This window comes from Lathyrus oleraceus, chromosome 7, assembly GCF_024323335.1.
Source record: "Lathyrus oleraceus cultivar Zhongwan6 chromosome 7, CAAS_Psat_ZW6_1.0, whole genome shotgun sequence".
In the NCBI taxonomy this organism is placed as follows: Eukaryota; Viridiplantae; Streptophyta; class Magnoliopsida; order Fabales; family Fabaceae; genus Lathyrus; species Lathyrus oleraceus.
Window position 1 is genome coordinate 104,679,087 of NC_066585.1, and position 17,392 is coordinate 104,696,478.

The 17,392-nt window shown below is 31.8% G+C and overlaps 1 long non-coding RNA gene across 2 annotated transcripts in view; it reads left to right on the plus strand.

Annotated features, from left to right (window-relative positions):
• LOC127107474 (uncharacterized) overlaps nucleotides 1–17,392 on the plus strand; it is a 41,399-nt gene that overhangs the window by 13,296 nt on the left and 10,711 nt on the right. The window contains exon 2 of one of the 2 annotated variants that reach the window (XR_007795737.1): nucleotides 10,924–11,285. The exons of the other annotated variant lie outside the window; for it this stretch is intronic. This is a non-coding gene — a long non-coding RNA (uncharacterized LOC127107474). Of the gene's footprint in view, nucleotides 1–10,923; nucleotides 11,286–17,392 lie in introns of those variants that run through there. 2 annotated transcript variants of the gene reach the window in all.

Below are 17,392 nucleotides of genomic sequence, written 5' to 3' on the forward strand. Positions count from 1 at the left end.
TTATCTATCAAATCACCATCAACCTCGTGTCAATTATCTATCAAAATACTCATTTTGCTTCTACCTTTCAATGCCACATAACCCTTAAAATCATCAACATTTTTACCATAAGCCTTACCGGTTCTCAGATCAAAATTAACAAGGTAGCGAACATTGTTTTCGTGGGATTTTTTAACCTTGGTACACATCGTGGCATCTCTTGTTTTTCTTTTACTTTTTGTATTAACAGAGGTTGCAACAGATGTTGTGTGAGAGTTACTTGTAGAATCACTCATGTCTGTGTAAATTAAAAAAAAAATAGCAACATATAACAGAGACACCAACATGAACTTCAAAGCCACACCACACAATATTTCGTCCTAAATGATTCAGAACATAGAAACATACTAACTAGATATATGGGAGAGAGAGAGAGAGAGGTGTGTGTGTGTGTGTGTGAGAGAGAGAGAGAGAGAGAAGAGAGAGAGAGAGAGAGAGAGAGTGTGTGTGTGTGTGTGTGTGTGTGTGTGAGAGAGAGAGAGAGAGAGAGAGAGAGAGAGAGAAACCATAGAATAATACTAACTAGAAACATACACTTAAGTTATAAGTTATGATGAAACATTTCAAGAAAAACAACATATATGAAAGAGTTGTGTACGTTTCAGTGGTATTACCATTTCTATGAATATTTCTAAAACTAAAACCATAATGCGTAACAATATTTCTAACAACATTTCTATGAAGATTTCTAAAAATAAAGTCATTTCTATGAATATTTTAATAGTGAGTTACATACCTCAAACGTGATGACGAAGCTTCAACAAGTTTTGAAAATAGGTTATGTTTAAGTTGATGTTGGAAGAGTTTATGTTGAAAAGAGATGATGTTCGAGTTGATGTTGGAAGAGTTTTGATGAAAATCACCTAGGGTTTTTATGAAGAGAATAACGATGAAGTTAGAGTATTTTTTGATAGGTAGATGAAAAGTTAGAGTCTAGTTCTCTGAAGTATTCAGGCAATAGAATAAACTGTTGGTGTAAGCCCTAGAGGTCAATACTTTTGGTACTTGTATCAAATTATTTGTTAATAATAAAAGGCTTTTTTTCTTTATTATGTTTGCTTAATAAAGTCCCTAGAGTAGCTAGTTCGTTTAATGTATCAAGTGTGACTTGACCATGAGATCCCATTAAACATAAGGACTTTATTCTTAAAGTATATGTAGTTGAGCTTTGTTGTGAAGTGGGATAACATTAAAGCATTAAGACTATTATGTATATAGACCGATGATCACGTCTCATGGATCATGGATAAGGATTTATCAAGTCTTAAACATAGGTATGAATATTAAGAGTAATATTTATACTGGATTGACCCGCTATGGGAATACTATATAGAATGTTATGCAAAGGGTCATAAGTTATTCTCATGCTGATAATGGTGTATACCACCCTTCGACCTGAAACCACTATGGACCCTAGATGTAGAGTTGAGTTCCTTATTGTTGATCAAACATTGTCCGTAACTAGATAACCATAAAGACAATTGATGGGTACTCCACGAAGTATACTAAGGGACATGAGTGACCTAGATGGAATTTGTCCATCCTGCGTAACAGGATAAATGTCTACGGGCCCAATATTGAACTGGACAAGGATGACACGGTATATGTCTTGTGTTCAATATAGACATAAGGGCAAAAGGATAATTGTACACATAAGTATTATCACAAAAGGATTTGTTAGATCACATGACATTTTCGTGTCTTGGGTAGCAGTGATGTGTTGTTAGATACCGCTTACTGTTTATTATGTTAAATACGTGATTTAATATAATTGCCAATGCCGCAAAAACCTACAGGGTCACACACAAAAGGATGGATTGACGAGAGATAGAGTAAATAAGGAACACCGTACGGTTCACTTAAGTGAATTGTAGAACATCGTAAGGTACAGTGCACTTAAGTAGAATATGGAATATGGTAAGGTACCACGCGCTTAAGTGATTTTGGTATATCATAAGATATGGACCACATACACTTAAATGGGATTTTTAGCTTACAACTCACACAAGTGGTTCTATAAATAGAACCCTTGTGCAGAAGCATTTCATCAGATGAAATTTTGTTTCTCTCTCTCTCACTCAAAGCCTTCATTCGTAGCAGCTAGCAATGAGATTGAAGGAATCCGTTCGTGTGGACTGAGTAGAGGCGTTGTCATCGTTCAACGTTCGTGATCGCCCCTTAGATCTGCATCAAAGGTTACAATCGCCACAAGAGGTAACGATTCTATCACTGATCATGCCCATTCGTAAGGATCACTAAAGGAGAATTTTTAAATTCCACTGCGTTTTGGATCGCTCTTCTCCTTCACCAGGATCGATGAGCATGTTTCCTTAACCTTCTGTGATGCCAATTCTAACTATAGAGTGCAAGCTAAGATGGGGTGAATTAGGTTTTCTTGATTTTTCTTGTTTTAAACAATGATTCTTCCTGTTTTGTTTTTTCCAGAATTAAGTGTATCAACTTTGAAAGAAAGTGCAAAAAAGTAAAAGACACAAGAGAGTTATCCCAGTTCCCCTTTCCAATTTAAGGTACATCTAGTCCCTTCACACCTTGAAGGATTTTTTCACTATGTTAGATCTTTGTACAACTCTCACATCAAGGCCTCTCTTACAATCTTCTAACATAAATGTCAAACCTATGGTGGACTTTGAATCAATCAAATTCAAATGACTTTTCACAAACACCAACACTATGATGGATTTTGAATCTCCCCGAATCAAAGAACCTTTTACAACACAAACATAAAATATACCAATTTAAATTTGCAAACACTTTTAGAAAGTACATACACTTTCTTTACAAATTAAGTCACCGCACACTTGGTGATCAATTACAACAATATAATAAAAAAAACTACTTTGAGTAACAATGATTTTGGACACTTTCCAAAATTCATAAATTTGATCTTGCCTTTCTAATAAACAATTCAAAATTATATAGTACTTAAGTGCTTAAAGGTTTAATGAAACTTTTCTATAATATATGAAGTTTGTGATTGAACACTTGAAATTTGAATGAATTGTTTGAGAATTTTAATGAAAGAGGTTATTTAGAACAACTAATGTATTTTCCCTTAAATACATCCTAAGAAACTCTAAGAATAGATGCATAAGTTTGATACATTTATATTAAGATTTGCAATAGTTTAGAATGACAATGGTTCATGAAAAGACACAATTATACATTTTGAACAAGGTTTCTTAAATCGGTTAAATGGATACCTGATTTTAAAAATGCAGAACGATTTTCAAATTTCAAACAACAAATGTCATGTAACCTATTTCTTAAATTAATTAACTAGTTTCCTTACTTAAAAAGTGAAGATTCAACGTTTTAAAATTTTTAGATGAACCATCATTCAATCAATTACTTGAAATGTGTAATCGATTGCACCATTCAAAATTTGAATTTTGGTCTTTTAAAAGTTGTGGCTTGAAAGTCAATTATACATGAATGTTGGGAAAATTTTAGAGGGGGTTGAATGAGATTTTTTTAGCATCTAAAGTTTATACAAAGATTAATTGACATTGTACCTTATCTTATGGTAAAATCCTTTTGATTTCCATAATATCCAAAACTCATGCATTCTTATTCTTGATTCCAATTTTTTTCTTCTTTGATAAGATTTTGTCTTCTCTAAAATTAAACAAAGATAAATGATGAACATCTTCTTCACATATTGATAGCTAAGATCCTGTAAAGCATGGGTACTCCATTTTAGGCAAAGTACCGGTACGCATACGGTACTCGTATGATACATAACGACACCGTACTTTTTTTTAAGTCGGTACTCCAATGGATACATATTAGGTACGCGAACTCAATTTTCTTCTTCTATTGGTATAATTTTAGGCATTTTTTAATGGGATTTTCAAGTACTGATGTAGTGTTTGGCCAATTTGATTTGTTGCAAGATCGGTGGGTCTTGAAACCAAAGGAATAGTGAATAACTTATGGATCTTCAATCCCTAAACTTTAATCCATTGCATTGAAACTCCTTGCACAACCAAATTCTTCATCTTCTGCCGAGAGAAATCAGAGCACATATAAATTTATACTCGTGTACCCGTACCTTGGTTTTTCAAAAAATGTCGTATTTCGTACTGGTACCCATACCAGGTACCGGGTACATACTGTCGCAACCTGAAAAATGGAATGCGAAAAAAAACAACCGGCGAAGAAAGACAGGAGAGTCGCCACCGTGCGTTATTTATCCCAAAGGAGGGAAAGGAACGCTCGAAGTAAACCTGGAAAAAGGAAAGGACAAGACAGGGTCTCGCAACCAAATCTTGGGTTCGGGAGTCGATTATGCGAAGGGAAGGTATTAGCGCCCCTACCCATCCGTAGTACTCTACGGGATCCACTTTTGTAGTTCTTGTCTAAAGGGTGTGGGTTTATCTAATGTGTTATTTACTAAAAAAAGGGGTCAAAAGAAAATGACTCGCACGGATGTCGCATCCACAGCATACGTATCTCATCTGAATATGAGAATCAGAGTCTTCGTAGCTCGGCTACCTAGGGGTTAAGGGAAGTGTGCTCGGTAAGACATCGCGTCTTATGCCTACGTATCTCATCTGGAATGAGAATCAGAGCAAGCTGTAGTTCGGCTAACTACGGGGTTATGGATTGGGTTTTGGACGAACGACGTTACTACGCAATCTACCGGATGCTCGACCTTTGGAGACTTACTCGCCTGTAGTAGAAGGAGTTAACGTGTTGTTTTGGGTTTTAGGGATGCTCAAGGGCAAAAGGGAAATCCTAGACGAAGGAACCTGCATAAAGTAAACACACAAAACATCGTCTCCTATCGAGGTCTTCCAGCTAAGAAAGCGGTAAAAATACGGGAAAATGTAAAAGTACCACACGGATAAAGATCCGAAGTAACAGTAATTAACGGAACAAGGAAACCCTGAGATGCTTCCAAGCTAACACCATCAAAGAAAGTGAGTCAGTACAGGTAATCGGAATGAAACCTCCAGGGGGTATCCACAAATAAAATGGAAAACCACGCAAGTTATCCCTGCAAAAGTCATGTGAGCCCTCACAAAAACTCAACAAACAGGTTAGAGACAAAAAAATAGGGTAATCGAGGGTTGCCCCCAAATCAAAATGTAACCACATGAATCATGCCATTAAAATTCACAAAAAAGACATGCATCAAAAGGTATCAAATTCACCCATAATACCTCAAATATTCAGAGTATTCAAATTCAAAGCTCAAAGGTAATGGGAATAAGGGCAAACCTGATTGGAGAGATCGGTTGAAATCAAATGGCACGGCTGGATTTGCAAATCAATGTCAGGGTTTGCTTGAGCTGAAAGTGTGTGAGTCAGAATGAACCTTTCAGAGTTGCCTAGAGGTTGCTGCAGCTTAATTCTCACTCTCTCTGTCTAGGTTTCTCTTCAGGTTTTGTCCAGGGTTTTGTTCCAAGGAAACCTCAGAGTGTTTTTGCTTCTCTTCCTTTTTCTGTCTGTTCTCCCTCTTTTATAACCTGATTTTCATGGCTTTGTGGGCTCAAATGAGAGAGGTCCAAGTCCAAGATTTTTTATTTTATTTATTTATTTATTTTTTATTTAAATTTATTTATTTAATTAATTTTTTTTTATTATTATTATTTTTATTTTTTATTTTTTATTTTTTATTTTTCGTTTTTATTTTATTTTATTTTTTTCGTTTTTTTTTATTTTTTTTTATTTCCTTTTTTTTCTTTTTTTCTTTTTTTTTCGTTTTTTTTTTCATTTTTTTTTTAAAATAAAGTTTCTTGGATCTGATTCTGATTGACATGATGAAATGCAATGTATCTAATGTTAAATGACCTAAAAATGAATGCGTGAATAAGGAGGGCAAATTTTGGGGTGTTACAGCTGCCCCTATTCAGTCATCAGCTAACCCGAGTAGGATGAAAGCGAACAGCTTATCAAACAAACAGGGTGAGCTGTGATTAAATAACAAAGACAGACCGAAAATTTGTGCTCCGAGAACACCACAAAAATGCTGAAATACACCGCGTTGTTTATTTCTCTTCCGATCCTCTGGCTGAATCTGAATCAGTCTTCTGACTTAATCTGGAGTTTCGATCATCTGGCCGAATCTATACTCAACTTAATCCTCTGGTTGGATATTAATTTTAATCCTCGGGCTGGATACGATTTTGATCCTCTGGCTGGATTCGATTTTCGATCTTCGGGCGACTTCACTGGGGATCGATTCTCTGGCTGAATCTATTCTCTTCGATTCTCTGGCTGAATCTATTCTCTTCGATTCTCTGGCTGAATCTATATTCGGTCTTCGGGCTAGACCTGACTTCGATCTTCTGGCTAGATCTGGATTGATTTGATGATAAATTCCCATCATCAGGATCTCGCATCTGGGGCATACGTCGGTTGACCCTCTTTCGAAATCTACAGTCTTCATGTTAGATATGCAGCTTCGAGAATATCTCACTTTTGGGCTTCGTACATATTCTTCAGGCTAGAACATGTTATAACGACTCTTCGATTAGACTTTGTTTTTTAAATGCGATCCGCGGGCTGGATCCTCTTGTAAGCTGATTTTCTGTTGAGCTGTCAATTTATTCCTCTAGCCGGCTTGCTGGGGAAATAACGCTCGTAGTCGACTCTCTGGCTGAATCTTCAAAACAAACCTTAGCCTGACTCTTGGGAAAACGATTCGCAGGCTGAATCTTCAAAAATGACCCTCAGGCTGGATCACTGGAAAACGATTCTCAGGCTGAATCTTCAAAAATGACCCTCAGGCTGGATCACTGGAAAACGATTCTCAGGCTGAATCTTCAAAAATGACCCATTTAATTGCCTTTAATTGCCTTTATACTATTTTCTTGCACTACAACAAAAATGACTTTTGACAACAACGCAAAACCGCAACCTAAAGTGTAATAACCATAGCCTAAGGCTTTGGGGGGCGGTTTATCAGGCGTGGAATAAACGGTCGTTGCATGTTCCTTTAGAGCGTGGTTTTTTATTCTTACTCACGGATTCAAAATACTGTCTCTTCAAACTTCAATAGTCCACGGGTTTAGTTTTAGTTTTAAGTTGCGGTTTTCTAGTAACAACAGAAAAAATAATCGTCCCCAAAACATGAATAAATTGATCAAAACATATCAATATGAAGTATTAATAAGATGAAGTGTAATAAACACTTTGAAATGTAAAAAAAAAAATTTCAAAATAAATTCAAACTCTTTGAAATGTAATAAACTAATTAGTTGACATATGTAACTCCATAAAACAAAACATAATTGTCCATATTTGAATCAATGATGGTCTTCATCATATTCATTGTATTGAGGATCATGAGAATCATCATCTTGAGAACCGTCAACTTGATCATATTGAATATCATCATCTTGATCATATTGAAGATCGTCATCTTGATCATAATGAAGATCTTCGTCATGTTGGAGATTGCCGTCTTGTTCATCTTGAGGGTCATCTTTATTTCTATCTTGTAAATATGAAGAAAAAATTTATAAATTAATATAAACACTAAAATAATCATATTTTTAAAGCCAAAGACACCAAAGAAGCAAATTTATTTCTATTCAAAATGCAGTAATTTACTAAGCATGCATTGAACATAATTAACCACTCTTTTAAACATCATTAACCATAAGTTTGTAAGTATTTCAAAGTATAGACATGATGTCCATTATATCCATTATAAATTTGAAAATTAATTTCTTGAATCAAAGTAATAGAAATCTTATAAATCTACTGAATCTGGAAGGGGTCCTAACAATGTTAACCTTATCATAGGTATCATGCAAGTAGATTTTGTTGAGCAACTCATGATAAACAAGATTTTGAGAAAACATCATTCTTTCAAAAGTTAAAAGTGTGATTGAACTCAGATCTTTATGAAATTTAGACATAAATTTTACCAATCAAAACAATAAAGAAATAACAACTCAATACTTAATAAATTAATTTTGATTAATATCAATTGTAGTGCCTTTTGATGAGCAGGAGTACAAGTTGATGTCGATGAGTGCGGTGTTGGAATATTATCATTGTACAAAGCTTCTCTCATCTTATCATTTACTTCATCTTCACTTAAATATGGATTTTATTGCATATACATGCTTTTTAAAAGTGCCTCCATTGATCCCATCTTTTACGTCATATCAGAAATTTTACCATCATATTGTATTTTCATTAAAGAAATTTCTTCATTTCAACAATGATGATATAATAGTTCTTCCATAACATCTCACTCTACCGGAATTTTCTTTTCTAAATAGTGAATGAAATGTTTGTGTTCATGCTTCACTTGAATTTTCAATAGATTCTTGAAGTTTATCCTAATATATTAAACTATCAGTTTTGAACAAAATTAAAAACTACATCTACAATTAAAATGGATATTATAATTTAACTTACAACCGTAAATTGGGTTTTCTCATCCACTTATTTTCCCTTACAACTTTTTTGAATTTCAATATATATTTCAATATATATATATATATATATATATATATATATATATATATATATATATATATATATATATATATATATATATATATATATATATATATATATATTTATTAATTAATTAATTTATTTGATTGAGGTTCAGATTATTAAAAAAATAAGTGTGGTGTAGTGGCCGCGAAAGTTGGTATTAAACCTGGGTTTGACTCCTAGGTTTTACATTTTGAGAAAATTTTGCTTTCTATAAAAGAAATAGGATCACACTTTCATAATAGTGGCAAAAAAAGAATACACGACGGTTATATACGTTTTATTATTAATCGTTGCTTATGATGAATGGATAACAAATATGATATGCCCGCGTTTCTAGAATTATAGCGTAAAGTAAATAAGGGACGGTTTTCTAGCTATTGTATAGAAACTCATCAACGCATATAAAAGTGCAGTCTATTATACCTTTAAAGGACGGTTTTCTAACAGTTGTCTATAACTTGTTGTCTAAAGTAAAAAATGTTATAGTGTTGATTTGAAATTATAGTTGTTAGTCGATTAATCTTGTTCTTAAAGTTTTTTATGTGTTGCAAACATATAAATTGAACTTAGGTTGAAAGTGATTATTGATCTTAATTCTTAAAATCGGAAATAGATTAATCAATCGAAATTAATAATTAATCTAGGAATATATAATAATATAATTATGTGATTTATAAATTAACAAGCACTATTTTCTGTTTTGATTCCGAACTCATCTAAGGAGTTAGGAAGTTGTTGTTAAAAGAGTGAATTATATATCAAGGAATTGGATATAAAAATTGAATTAATTTATCATAAAACTAGAAAATCACTTTAAGGAAAGTGCCGTAGATACCAATAATGAGAATTAACGGATTCAAAATAAAACCTGGTCACTTTTATTATTTGATAATATTCAACTATTTATATTTTATTTTCTATTAAACCAACATTTCAAGATAAAAGCGCAATTCAATAATTTTAGTACTTTTCAATTGCGATGTTGAAATAGAGAAATCCCTGTGAAAAATTAAATTTGATTTTATTAAGTTGAAAATAAAATTAATATACTTGTTAATTATTCATCACATGTCTAATAAGTGAGAGAGATTGAAAAATACTTTGGGTTGAAAATATGGTTAGTCCTTAAAAATTTGAGAGACTATTTTTTTTACTCATTTTTAATATCTTGTAATAACTTTTTTAAAGTATAGTGAATCAGGGAAGTATTCTCTTTCTCAAAGTAGATTAGTTTGATTGAAATGGACAAATAAATTCTTTGTGTACTTGTCTTTTATCTTTTAGATTTGATTACACTATTTGACGTGTTATTTTGTTGTTTGATGCCATTTATTTTAATTGTCTTTGCTCTTTGTTTCGCATATCATTATTCTCGACAAAGTGGAATATTATTTTTAAAATTTTTAACGAGAAGGTATTAGTGTGGTTGAACCTTTCATTTCATAACATGTTATTTAGTTGTTTATATTATAACATGACATGATGTGGCCGTGATCGTCTTTTCTTTTTAGGTATGAATATCACCTTTCGTAATGGATCAGGTTATCATCTTGGTTCAAAGTACATATTTATTCAATCCTCCTTAGTTCAAACTTATGACCTTAGATTTATTCCGACCCACAAACGAACCAAAAACGAGGTCTGATAGCGGTGAAATGTATGAAGATATTACTCTGATCCCCATATTTTTAGTTTAAACTCGTGATCCTATTAGAATTATGTTTGTCCAATTATCAATCACAAAATCTTATTGATGAATATATTGTTCAAATACAAGCGTACAAATAATGAGATACAAATAATGAGATGTTAATTTATTAAACACTAGTATATTTTTAAATATGCGGAGAAATAATAATTACGAGAATATAAAATTAAAATTACCTTGTTCTTTTTATTAAAAAATCTAACACTTGTGTCAATTTTATCATTTGTGTTAATATTCTAGCGTCTAGAACGCAACTTTTTCTTGATCATATATAGAAAAATCGTAATTGGTATACACTTTATTGGTTTTGAAGGAATAAAAGTTGCATGTGTTGAATCAATGGAGGCATTAGATTCTTTCATATCATTATCGAATAACTAATATTTAACCACACGTATAATAATAAACTATAAATATAGAAGCTGAAATTAAAACAAACTAGCTATATAAAAGAACAACATAACTACCACCAATTTTCCAACAGAACAACCCAAGAGTTTCGAAATGGCATACCAAAACAACAATTATAGGTGGAGTCACATCCATGAGATTTTGGAACCTGCATCTTATCCACGGCATCATCATCAAAACCTTATTGTTGTGACATACGAGAAACCTATAGCCTGGGCAAATCAATCATACCATGTAAAGCTTCGTCATGAGACAGAGGCCAGTCGACTAGATACGAGGTTTCTCAACCGAAATAACAGTGTTGATCTAGAAGCGGAGGCTTTTATCCGACATGAGCATTGGAAGATGGCATTAGCCAAATTGATGTCATCAATGGGTGCTACTTAATTGACCATTCTTCTATCTTATCTATGTAGGGCCTTCATGTGTGTCAAATTGCTGGTATTGTAGAAGATCTGTGTTCATTTTACGTGGATTTATATTCATTGAAGTTGTTGTATGATTGTGTCCCTTCAACTTATTTGTTACAGCTCTATTTTAAGCTATTGTTTCAAATACAATAATCTACACCTCAAGTACTCTGGCATGTATTCTTTTTTTTCAATTAATTAATAAATCAAGGCCTTACTTTTGTATTGTAGTTGTTTTCTTTTTTTTCATTTGAATTTCAATGGCTTTGTGCTGTTATAGATTTCTTCCCACTATAGTCGGGAAGAAAAACAAAAGAATAAAAGATAATTTTATAGAAAATAATTTTTGCAAGAAACTAAAATACAAGGATCTGCCAATTAAACTAGCATCATCATATAAGTGTCGTGAGTATCCGTTACAATCTTCTAACATAAACATCAAATTTATGGTGGATTTTGAATCAACACAGTTCAAAGGACCTTTTCACAAACCCCAATACTATGGTGAACTTTGAATCTCTACGAATTAAAGAACCTTTTACAATACAAACATAAAATATACAACTTTCTATTTGCAAACACATTTAAAAAATAGACACATTTTCTTTACAAATTAAGTTACAACACACTTGGTGATCAATTACAACAATATGATAAAAAATACTATTAGTAACAATGATTTTGGATACTTTTCAAAATTCAGAAATTTGATTTTCCCATTCAAATAAATAATTCACAATTATATAGAACTTAAGTGTTCAAAGGTTTAATGAAACTTTTCTATAATATATGAAAATTATACAGAAAAAATTTCCATGAAGTTTGTGATTGAACACTTGAAATTTGAATGAATAGCTTGAAAATTTTAATGAAAGATGTTATTTGAAAAACTAATGTATTTTACCTTAAATACATCTCAAATAATCTCTAAGAATAGATACATAAGTTTGAGACATTTCTATAAAAACTTGCAATAGTTTAGAATGACAATGGTTCATGAAAAACACAATTTTGCAGTTTGTACATGATTTCTTAAATCGGTTAAATAGATACCTTATTTAAAAAGTGCATAACGATTTTCAAATTTCAAACAACAATAGTCATGTAACTTATTTCTTAAATTGGTTAACGAGTTATTTGACTTAAAAAGTGCAGATTCAACGTTTTAAATTTTCTGGTAGAACAATCATTCAATCGAGTGCTTGAAATGTGAAATCGATTACACCATTAAAAAAATTGATTTTGGCCTTTTAAAAGTTGTGGCTTGAATGTCAATGATGCATGAATGTTGAAAAAACTTTAGAGGAGATTGGATGAGAGATTTTTTAGCATCTAAAGTTTATACAAAGATGATTTGACATTGTACTTTATCTCATGATCAAATCCTTTGTATTTCCATAATATCCAAAGCTTATGCATTCTTTATTCTTATTTTCAAACTTTTTATTCTTTTATATTTCTTCTTTGATAAGTTTTTTCCTTCATCAAAACTAAACTAAGATAGATAATGAACATCTTCTTTACAATCTCTCCCTTTTTTTATGATGACAAAACATATTGATGGAAAATTTTTGTTTAACACTTGATGCTCCCCTATCTTGTATACCTCCCCATTTATTTTTTAATTCATGCTTTATCTTTGCTATCCTTGAAATTAATAAAAAAAACATTTATTCTCTCATTTTTGACATTATCAAAAATAAAAAGAGTAAAATTCAAAGTAAAGTAATATAGGGAAAAGATGTTTCATATATATTAAAATACTTATCTTCTTCACAATGATTCGATGTCAATGTTAATGCTCTTCTAAAGTGATTATGTTGATACAGATGAGACACTCTTTGAAGATGTCAATCTTTTTAAAATCATTTTCAATCAAGTAAAACTTTAATCTTAACATACCATATGATCTTATTGTATCTTGAAAAATCAATCTTAATTTAATAATTTTATCACATGGTCTCCAAGTACACCTATAAAATAGAATTAAAAGCTTTTTCTAGGTAACTAATTTTCTTTGGGTCCTCTTGGGTTAGTTCATTTCTCTACCCATACATAATTGCCACTAGGAGTACCAAAGTTTCTTAATAGCTTGGAGTATTATCTTTTGTATTGCAATAAAAATATGTAGGTTTAAAGAAATTCTTATCTTTAGAAACATAAGAACTATTTTTAACATAGGTCTTATTAGGATGCATTACAACTTTCACTTTCTTTGATTCCTCATTGTTGAATTTATTGCTAGTCTTAACAAAGATAGTTTAACTTGTACTTGATTTATCAAATGTAGAGTATCCAAATCCATATTTATCATTAGACTATCTTTGCTTATTTAGCATATTTTCTGAACCGAGATTCCATTTCTCATATTTCTTTAAGACAGGTTCAATTCAACAATTTTTAATTCAAGAGTTTCACATTTATTACATGTTGAATTTTTGACTTGTTCTAATTCCAATTTCATATCATTAGCCTTACTTTCTATAGATAAAATGATTTTCTTTTGTTTTGAACATGTTCTACAAAGTGTCAAACATTTTTCATGCAATTAAAGGAAAATATTATGCAATTCATCATAAGATGGTTCAATATCACTAACCTCATTTTCTTAATTATCAGAATGGTGTGAAGTCATTAATGTCATGTTTGTTTGTTCTTCATTTGAAGATGAACTTACTTCATTGCCTTTCCATGCTACATATTCTCTTTTGGATTTTCCATCCTTCTTGTCGTTGACTTTGATCTTCTTTTGAAGAGCAGGGCAGTCACTTTTGACATGACCTCTTCTTCCAAATCCAAAACAAGTAACTTTCTTTATTGAAGTTGATGTTTCTCTTTGACTAACTTCCTTTGTCTTTTCATTGGTTGAAAAGGTCATTGGTTCGATCCCAAATAGTTATATTTTTTATTTTCAAACCATGTAGTGTGCGTCATATACCTCTTGGTTGTTTTTACGTCGATTTTTGTTAATAACTGAGGGGTATAACCTATTTTTTTAAATCTCATTTTGAATGGCATGTAATATTTTTTACATAGAACCTACAAATTATGTGATAGAATCATATCATTTGTATTTTATACACAACATAGCACATAATACCAAATTTACTTTGTTTACAAAACCAAATGTACAATACTTACAATACTTATAATGAAATTTGTGATACACAAAATATCTACCAAGAGAACATATACATATTTGAACCTATACATTTCTGCATCTCTAATGACAAAACCTCTATACAATTTTAGTGTATAGATGTAAATTAAGGAAAACTAGTGTTTATGAGATTCATGATAAGATAGGAAGGCAACGATCTAATGTGATCGGATGTCATCTACATCTTCTTGTGAGAATGGTATTTCGTAGCTAAACCCCTATAGTTTGAACAAAATTTAAATTATGATAAGTTAACAACAACAACATTAACTTACCAAATATACATAAATTACATGTATATGGATAAAGTTAAATATCTTAAGTCATGCATTGGTAATGCATCCGGAGACAATATTAAACATATGTCTCATAACATAGTATTCACATTAAAAGTTGTTTGGTTGTTTTTGTGACTATGAATAATTTTCGTATAGTTATTAATTAATACACATAACGCACAAGTAATACATTACCAAAAATAAAGAATGTCAAAAAACACAAGTAATACTTACATCTGATGTTATGAACTTTGGCTTTTACTAACTAAATTACGTTTCACAAAATTGTATCCTTCCATAGATCTACATATCGGTAAAAATTAAACATGAATAAAAACTATTCAAAATTAAAGGTAAAATCTGAGTATTACAAATAATACTACTTTCCCGCTCAAAACCTTTTGCATATCTTCATCAAGTTTATAGTGTAAAGAGCATAACATAACTACAACATTTTGCTTCAGACATGAAAGAATTAGTTGTCAATGATTCCTACATAAACACTCAGAATAATTAATAATGTTTATAAAATTAATTTATAAAAGAAAACACAAATTAAAACATATACTTACTTGTGTATAAACGGTGTCATGTAACACTTTTTATTCTCACTAACCAACTTTTTTGTATGTGCATCTTGATAGTATTTGCTGAATTACCTTAAAATTGAATGTTCAATGGATCTATAAAATAATATTTTTTCTATTTCCCTTCAACACACGTTTCATTAAGGACCCTATTTAAAATTTAATGTAAATCTTAAACTTTATGTTAAAGTATGAGAACAATGGATATAAATTGAAATACTGTAAAAATTATACTTACAAGCAACACAATTGTAGTACGAATATGTCTAGCCAATCATATGCCTTCAAAAGTTTCACAAGACAACTCTTATGAAGTATAAAAGATTGTTGTGGTTCATGTTTTAATTCAAACTCAGAGACTTATGGAATATCGTCTATCATCATTGATAGTCTCTCAGTGTTATCTATATGAGGTGGTGTGGTCTCAATATTGTGATACGGGGACGAAAAACTATCTTTCGTGAATGTACCAACCAAAACAACTTTCTCAACTATTTTCTCATGTATGTTCAACTGATCTGGAATTGAGTGGTTGAGTACACCCATTTATTTCAATTTAGGAATCATAAAAACAACTAAAACACAATACAATAATTAAAATACACAAACAATAACAACAACATTCAACACAAATATTTTAAATTATACTTGTACCTCAATCATATCCCGAGTACAATTCTCTCTGCCAACCTCAACCAACGTCTCTATCTCCTCCCGCACCTCTTACAACATCCTCTCACGCTCCTCCTGGAACATCATTTACCGTTCCTCTCATATCTCATGTGACATCCTCTCCCACTTCTCCTAAAATATCCTCTTTTGTTCCTCCTGATTCCATTTCTCTTGCTCATGTCCTAATACATCCCTTGTCTTTTCAGTAACTATCTCTTCAATTTCTCTCATATGGTTTACTTCATTAATTGGTTGTGATGGTCCACAATGTAACTTCAAGTCGATGTCTCTTCCAATACCATGGACACGCCTAACATGCTCAATGGTTTCAATTGCTTCTACCAAGATGTCATGACGATCTTGTGGAACGAAGATACCAACTTTGGCATGTTCAACTAGTACACACTACAATACATATAAAAGTTCATCTTTACCAAATTGAATTAACTAAAATAAGTAATGTTGAAAAAAGTATCTATTACAATCTTTTCATCCATTTCACAAGTAACCTCTAATATGAACGGGCCATATGGTTTTTGGTGTGTCATCTTCCATTTCTCATGGCGTGATGATGAAGATGAACTACGATCAAGACTTCTAGAAGGATCTCACAGCTCTAGTCCCCGTTGTTTTCTTTTTCCATTAATCATTTTTTTTCAAGTTTATCATATCATCCACGAGACAATCTATGTGGATAAATATTCTTAGCTCTATTCGCCTTTCCTTTTTTGCTCTTAGCCAAGAATTCATGAGTGGTGTGAGACTTTACAAAATCCTCCCAAACTTTATTATCAATAAATGAATACTTCACATATGGAGGCGCTACATTGTCTTTTGGATGTTTAATATATTCATTTGTGAGTTGTGTCTTAAAGCCCCTCCAACACTCACTAGCATATGCAAGCCATTTCTTTTTCAATATAGTATCCTCTGGAACAATAAACACTTCTTACGTTTACATAATAGAGTTGATATTAGTATTAAACCAAAAAAAGTAAATGGTATTATATACTTGTAAAACAAATCAAAAAATTCATAATAAATATCGTAATACTGGTCCATATGTTATCTATCAAATCACCATCAACCTCGTGTCAATTATCTATCAAAATACTCATTTTGCTTCTACCTTTCAATGCCACATAACCCTTAAAATCATCAACATTTTTACCATAAGCCTTACCGGTTCTCAGATCAAAATTAACAAGGTAGCGAACATTGTTTTCGTGGGATTTTTTAACCTTGGTACACATCGTGTCATCTCTTGTTTTTCTTTTACTTTTTGTATTAACAGAGGTTGCAACAGATGTTGTGTGAGAGTTACTTGTAGAATCACTCATGTCTGTGTAAATTAAAAAAAAAATAGCAACATATAACAGAGACACCAACATGAACTTCAAAGCCACACCACACAATATTTCGTCCTAAATGATTCAGAACATAGAAACATACTAACTAGATATATGGGAGAGAGAGAGAGAGAGGTGTGTGTGTGTGTGTGTGAGAGAGAGAGAGAGAGAGAAAGAGAGAGAGAGAGAGAGAGAGTGTGTGTGTGTGTGTGTGTGTGTGTGTGAGAGAGAGAGAGAGAGAGAGAGAGAGAGAGAGAGAGAAACCATAGAATAATACTAACTAGAAACATA